Source organism: Strix aluco, chromosome 3 (genome assembly GCF_031877795.1).
Source record: "Strix aluco isolate bStrAlu1 chromosome 3, bStrAlu1.hap1, whole genome shotgun sequence".
Taxonomy (NCBI): Eukaryota; Metazoa; Chordata; class Aves; order Strigiformes; family Strigidae; genus Strix; species Strix aluco.
This window is the reverse complement of record NC_133933.1, coordinates 112,494,632-112,501,935: the sequence shown is the minus strand read 5'-3', so window position 1 is coordinate 112,501,935 and position 7,304 is coordinate 112,494,632. Positions and strand designations below refer to the sequence as shown.

General features: G+C 47.9%; 1 protein-coding gene across 1 annotated transcript in view; it reads left to right on the top strand.

The window, feature by feature from the left end:
* The first annotated feature begins 873 nt into the window (after nucleotides 1–873).
* Nucleotides 874–7,304, top strand: part of MYT1L (myelin transcription factor 1 like) — a 314,269-nt gene continuing 307,838 nt past the window's right edge. The window contains exon 1 of the mRNA XM_074819977.1: nucleotides 874–1,142. The gene's annotated coding sequence lies outside the window, so the exon portion shown is untranslated. The remainder of the gene's footprint in view (nucleotides 1,143–7,304) is intronic.

The following is a 7,304-nucleotide window of genomic DNA, read 5'->3' as shown; positions in this document are numbered from 1 at the left end:
GCCATTATTAGCAAAAGCTATATTGAGCATGCTTGCCAGACAGGCAGCGCAGCTCAGCTCCAGTTCCGCCCAGACATGTGCCTTGCCATTTTCATTTTAATCAGTCTGCTCAGGATGGCTGCTGATTCATTTTGCGGGATGGCCCCCTGGGAGCCAAGGTGGAAGCCTGAGGCGAGCTGCTATTGCATCAATGCAGCACTTCACATCAGACACGGGGAGGGGAGGCGAGGCTTCGGCAGCAGATCGAGTTCAAAATACCAGCCTCGCTATTAAAAAACAAACCGCCCCCCCCCCCCCCCCCCCAAATAAAACCTTTCTGGAAATAATAAAAAATAATTAAAAAAAGGAAAAACCCAACAACCCCCTCCCCGAATCATTGAATAAAACACAATTAGCGGAGAAAAATCTCTTCTGCTTCTTCCTTCCCCTTGTACCCTGCAATCGCTGGAGCTACCATTTCTTTTCACAGCTCCTCGTTTAAAAAGAAAAAGGACGCTCTCTATTTCTCTATTTACCTGATAACTAGCTGGGGGTGGGATACCTGATTTAGCTGGAGACTTTGATTTGTGGGATTGACAACCTTATTATGCAGTGAGCTTATTATTGATATTATTCTGCTCTCGGTTGCCATGACCACCTTGTGAGAGACATTCAATTTTCTCTCTTCCATCATCATTATCTATGAGGCCATCTGTTGTGGAAAATGAATTCAGCCTCATTTGCATGACTGATAAGCAAATTTTTTTTTATCTATTTAACAGAAGGTCATATGCCGGGGATTTGGAGCTGGTGAAAAAAAAAAAAGTGGAGGAAAAAAAAAAGGCATCTCGAGAGGATGAGTGGGAGTGCGTGCATTAGAGGATGTATGTGGAAGTAAAACAGATCCCTCAGGCCTGCTAGCCTATCCTACTGCATTTGTCATTCCTGCCAGGGCGACATTTTTTTCCCCCTAAGCTTCTGCACACTAAAGAGAGTGAGAGCTTTTTCCCTGCAGTCTTCTTGAAGCCCCCCTGATTTTTTTTTACTCAGTGTTGGTGGGTGTATTTTAATATATATATTTTTTTTTTTTTTAATTCCCTGGAACATGGGGTATCTTTTCAGTGTTCAATGAAGAAAAAAGCAGCCTTTTCTGGGTCTCTGTGGTATGCTTCTTACTCCTCATCCTTTCAAAGTTGTAGTAAGCCAGGGTGTTTCTTAACCATGCTGAAATGTCTTGCTTATGTTTAACTTGTAAATGGTTAACGGTGCAGGTGTGGGCTGTGTTTTGTGAAGGGTGGGGGTTGATTCTTGTAGCTAACTGGAAAGATTATTGTGATTTTTGCAGTCGTTCTGTAGCTTGTACTTAAATGTCCATTGTTTGCTCTTTTCAAGTTCTTCTGGCAATACTGTTGTGCAGCCGAATTTGGGCTGTGGAATAGCTGATAAAAAATCCTAAAGTGTGTGTTTACTATATGAACGCATAATGTTGCATGCATTAAGCATGTTGTTGTTTATATAAACTTGCTGCATGTTGGACGGTACTTGTTTGATATGGAGAACCCGAGACAAAAACTTCACAGATTGGAAAGCTCAAGTCTCCTGACAGCCGAGTACAATTAAATAAAAGATTATAAGATACTATGTTTTTACACTGAAACTACATTTGAAAAGTGGATTTGTACTTTAAAGGGGAACACTCATATAAGAGTAGTATTTTGAAAGAACACTATCTTAAATGTTTCGTATCTATAATAGTTATTCTTTAAAGAGAACAAGCTTTGTAAATAAGGGATGGTTAATTCAGTTAACTCTCTGAAAACGTCACATTCTATACTTCAATTTTAAAATAGTTCAGATAAGTATGACTTTAGTCCATGTACTTTTAGTGCAAATTTGTTAATCTTATTAATTTAGTGCTAAAAAGTAACTGAAGAGTATAAAAGAAAACGTGTTATATTAGTAAAAAAGAAATTACAGTCTCTGATGGAAGAGACATTACACAGGTTTGCTTCTTTTATTTGTCACTAACAAAGATTAAACTTAATGGAACAGAGGCATGCCATTTTCTTCTGAGTGCTGAACAACGTGCACAGCCTTATCTATGCAAAGAGGAGGTTTTTTTAAACATTTTTTTTGTTTTCTGCAGAAGTAGTGTGTGCATACAAGTAGAGTTTTTACATGAAAAATGCTTTACATGGTTGACGATACTCCTTTTAAAGATATCAAAGGAGATATGCAGTACTCTCTTTCTTGCAAATAAATACACTTGGATTTTATTTCTAATCTACGGGGAATCTCTTTTTATATTTCGTACTTGCAACGGAGAAATGGTCGTGGGTGCTGAATTTCAGGTGGAGAGAAGTTTCACTTTTATTGAGGTCAGCTAGAGACCAGGTCTCTGACTTGTCTACATTAAGTAACTTACTCTAAATTACTTGATTAAAATTCCCCCCCTCTTTTTTGTTTTTTTTTTGTTTGTTTGTTTGTTTGTTTGTTTTAGAAAACACTTTGCAACAGATCTAGCAGTAACTTGTCGTGATAATCTATTGCCGATAGTTGTTTAAAGGGGTCTCTTTTCTCCTACCCCTCCGATTTCAGAAAGAGTATCTTTCTTGTAGATTTTTAAAAAGGAATAAGATTGAGTGCTCCTTTGGCATCCGCCATATTTATCATGCCTATTGGAATTTGCGGTGGAAGTTAGGTCACAGACCTAATTTCAGCCTCAGAGTTCAGTCCGGTGCAGCTCTGGCGGTGGGGCTGGGTGCTTTGCAGCGGTGCTGCTTTCCTCAGTGGACGTCAGCTGGAAGTAACGGGGTACTGTGTATTAGCAGGCTGTCTTACGGCACGCAAAGGTTGAGGTCTCCGTCTTCTCCCCTCCTCCCCCCTCCACTTGAATTGTCAGCATCTTCCAGAGGCTGCTGAATAAAACCTGGTAAACTTCGGGAAAAGCCTAACAGAGAAGACAGCCGGTTCCCTTCCCCTGCCCCCCCCCCCCCCCCCCAAGTTAATTACCGAGCTTGGTCGGATCCCTCCTTGCCACCCTGACATTTGACTGCTGCTAATTCACTGATTAATCTCATTAATGTGATTATAGCAGGATTTGGAGTTGGCTGCCATTGTTCCGCAGGCAGCGCCATTCAGCCGGGCTCTCGCCGCCCCCCTCGGCGCGGCGGCGCTGGCTCGGGGGCGGCGGGCGGAGGCGTTGTGCCGGCGGCCGGCCCGCGACGTTCAGCACCGGGAGCTGTCCGCCGCTGCCCGCCCGCCGCCCGCCCGCCCGCCGCGGGGTGACACCCGTTTTCATCGCCCTGATGGCTCTGCTCAGCCGGGTCAAGGCTGGAGAGGCTTTATGCCTCCTCATTAGGCGATGGGAAGACGGCGGGGGTAAAGCATCGGACCTCTGCCTTTAGATCCTTCGTCCTTTCTTTGAACAGCTGCCTTCGCCGCCGGTTTGTTTTCTCGGAGAGCCACGGGGCAGGGCAGTTGAAGCAGTACTTCCCTGCAGCCGTGCAATTGAGCTCTCAGGACGTGAGGGACATTACAGGTGTTGCCGTACTTAGCCAGACTTTTTCTTCCTAGCAAAAGAGCGCTTGTTTGAGCTAAATGCTTTCGTGTATCTCCTCTTTTGTGCACATAAACAACGTGTCCAGCTCAGCACCTCAAAATTACGTTTGCCCTCACCAGCACCACTGTGCCTAGGGTCTTTCCTGCGTCTGCACCGCAAATTCCCGTTTTCCGGAGTTTGACAATAGGAAGCATTTTATTGATTGAAGCTTGATCTGGAAGATCTTTTCAAGTTTTCATGATACGTATAAACGACTTTTGCAGTCCTCAGTTGCAACAGTATTTTATAGTCAAATGTGCAGGTTAGGCGGTTTTAAATCAGACTAGGAATAACTTCTTTAAGTAAGGCACTTTACATAGCATTAGGGCATGATCTGCTCTGCCCTATTTAGTATTTTTACTTTTATTATCTAGAAGTTACATTGTTATCGTTTAATAACTGCCAATTGCACATGCGCAGTAACTTTTTTTTTTTTTTTAATATCTTCTCTTTCATTTGTATTCTTTATGAGCATGACCCTGTACTGGAAACTGAAGCCACACATTAAACTCTATTGTGTGAAGGATTTGCCAGGACGAGCAGTGAACTCCTGCAAATCACTAAATTAAAAAATACTTTAAAGACAAAGTGTTCTGCTGAGGAAAAGGTGGGATCTGTTAGAGAACACGCTACATTTTAAAAGATTTCAGTGTAGTAGATGTCAGGGAAACCTCTGCAGCCATTGCAATCTATGGATAAATAATAATTTACGTTCAAAACTGACAAAGTGCACTGAAACCGAAGAAGTCTGTTGCTTTTTTTTTTTTTTTTTTACTATACATTTGACTTTCACGTAGTTTTTCAGTCACTGATACCATATTCTTAACAGGGTTTCCTATTTTCTTTTCATTTCCTTTTCTTCCCATTTCTTTCCCACCCAAAATCAAAAGCCCAGTGAGTAAAGTATTGTCTCCTTAACTGCTTTAGAGAACTATACGTTTAAAGGATGTATAAAATAGGACTGTATAGGAACAGGTTTTAACAGTGACAGCCACAATATGCAGGCCAATTAAGGCTGCTCGTTAGCGGGTATATTCTTGTAATACTCCTGTCAAGCTGAAATTGTACTCCCTTATTGACAGTAGTGGGTTCGTCTGATGCTTGAATTCTGTTTTCTGTGTTTGTCTAATGTTTCAAGTCTCGTTAGAAACTGCTACCAGCGAGAAAGTAAAAGAAATGGAAGGTTTTCAAGCATGCTTTACCATAAATTTGCTAACCTGGCTAACTTAACCTTCAGGAAAAATACTGTGCTCTCATTAACGCTGTTTAAACATGACCTGCATCTCCTTTTCCCCATGGATAATGCGCGTTGACGAGACACAGGCTGGGGGAGGGAGAATCCAACCCACAACATTAAACCCATACCCTAACGTCTTATGGAGGATAATTAGGCCAATGAATCACCGGTCTTTTTTTTTTTTTTCACACCGGTCTTTTTGTAAATGTTTCTAATTTATGCAGTTGCCCCCCCCGCCCCCTCCCCCCTTAACTTTCACCAATACAGGATTTATATACATTCTGCCCCGATTAAAGCAAGTATTGGTTTTGTCTTCAGTGGGAGAAGCACCGGGCTATTTCTTTGTGTCATCCCGAAATCTGGACGAGATGATGAGGTTTTTTCCAGCTAAATCGCCTTCAAAAAGTTTTGAAAACACCTGCCATGATATGTGTGCCACATAGTCGCCTTCACTATCTTACTAAGGCTAGCCAGCATCTAACATAAGGAGGTTAGCTTTAGCAGAGGGAAAAGCCAAGCCTTGATTTTTGCAAAGCGAATGCAGTTGTCCAAAGATTCTGCATGTAAAACCTTAGGTGAGAAGACGCTGAGGTTCGTCTGTAGGGGTGTAGGCACCCCTATACACTTACAAATGGTCCCTTTCGTCACTAGCTGCGCGGGTGCTTCTCAGGCTACACTGATCTGGGTGGAAAAAACCCAAACTGACATGCCCTCGCTACGACGCAAACATGGTAGCTCTCCATCCCCGCTACGAGGAGGCTTTTCTCCCCGCAGAGCCGCTCCCCCTCCCCCCCCGTCCCCCCCCCCCGCCCTTGCGCGGCGCCCTCCGCGCTCCCCCCCGCACCTGCGGCCCGGCCGCGGCGCCGCTCCCGAGGGCTCCGCGCCTCGGCCTCGGGGGAGCCCTGCGAGTGCGGGGAGATGTAATCAGAGATGACAGAGAAAATGTAAGGGGAAAAAAAAAAAACCACCCAACAAAAAAACAAACCACGAGCGAGGTGGAGATGGGGGGCGGGGGAAGAGCCACGTAAGTCCTTTTTTTGCTTTCTGAGGGAAACACTGCGTTTTCCACCAAAAGCGTGGAAGTCGTGAGGGCTCTGCTATTGTTAGTCCCTTTCCCAGCAGGCTGGCTGTCCTCTGAATCCCTGTGACAAACGCGCCCCCCCCCCCTCCCCCCCCCAAGCCCCTCTCCTGCCATCGGAGCGTGGCCGTGGAGCTGCTGTGGCGGCTGGGGACGCGGAGGGCTGGTGCGCGGAGACCCGCGTGCGCTGCCGAGCGCGGAGCGGTTCCTGGCAGGGCTCGGCGGGGGGAAGGAAGGGGAACCGCCGCGGTCACCGACGTGTCTGGCCTCCACACGTCAGGCAGCGGGCTCGGGCGGGATTACCTCCCCGGGCTGGAGGAGGGTGTTCCTTGTGACTTTCGGGTCAGTCTCCCCCGCCTGAGTCGCGGCCGGCAGGGTCTGCCCGCGGTGCCCTGCCAGCCGCGGGGCTGCCCGCACCGAGCATCACCGCGCAGGGCGAGCCGCGGAGGGAAGGGAGGGAGGGAGGGAGGGAGGGAGGGAGGAGGGAGGGAGGGATGCGGGAGGAGGGGGCTGCAGCAGCACAATGGCAATAAGGAGGGCAACGAAACCGGCAGGCGCGCGTGTGTGTGTACAGGGAGGGCGTGTGGGCTCTATGTGTGCTCTAGCCAAGGTCCTTCCCATAGGACACGCAGCCCGCCCGCGGGAACGGCCGCTGAGGGCGGGCAGCGGGCGGGGGGCGCGGCGGTGCCCGGGGCAGGGGCCGGGGCACGGCGGGGCTGAGGCCGCGGGGGGGTGCGGAACCGTGCCAATGCCGGGGGGTGCCGCCGCCCCCGCGTAGAGCTCACAGCCTGTCACGCTGCTACCGAAATGACATTTCGGGGACGGGTTTAAACGGAGTGACTCCCCGCTGGCAGCCCGCTCCCGTCGCAGGGGCATCCGGCTGCCCGGGGGCGAGTCCCGCAGGGGGCTGCCCGGGGGCGGGCGCACGGCGGCGGAAAGCCTCCGCAGCAGCGTTGCAAGGCGGAGAGGTGCCTCTTGCCGGTTATTGTCTGTGTGACACGTTTAGTAACGCCGGCCCTGGCTAAGCGGAGACAGCAAGAGCCACAAAATCCACGTCAGATTGCTGGGGAAAACGCTGCTAAGGGGCACGTGCAAATCTGGCCCTTTTTGCGTGCTGCGAGCCCTTGTTTGTGTTCGGCAGTTGGTCACACAAAGTTGAGCGGCGCAGGTTACCGATGGTGGAAGGCTGCTAATCCTTTCCTCTGGAAATAGTTCATTTCTTTTGTTTCAGATGGTGTGAGCAGGTAAAATAAGCGAGGCTTCAGCAATCCCGCCGAATTAACTCTGTAAAGCCTGGAGTGGTACCCCAGCGGTAAACCAGTGATGGTTTCCAGTCATTATTTCCTTTTACAGATACATTTAGAGGCCTAATTTTTGGGGTGGTTTTTTGGGGGGGGTGTTGCTGTTCC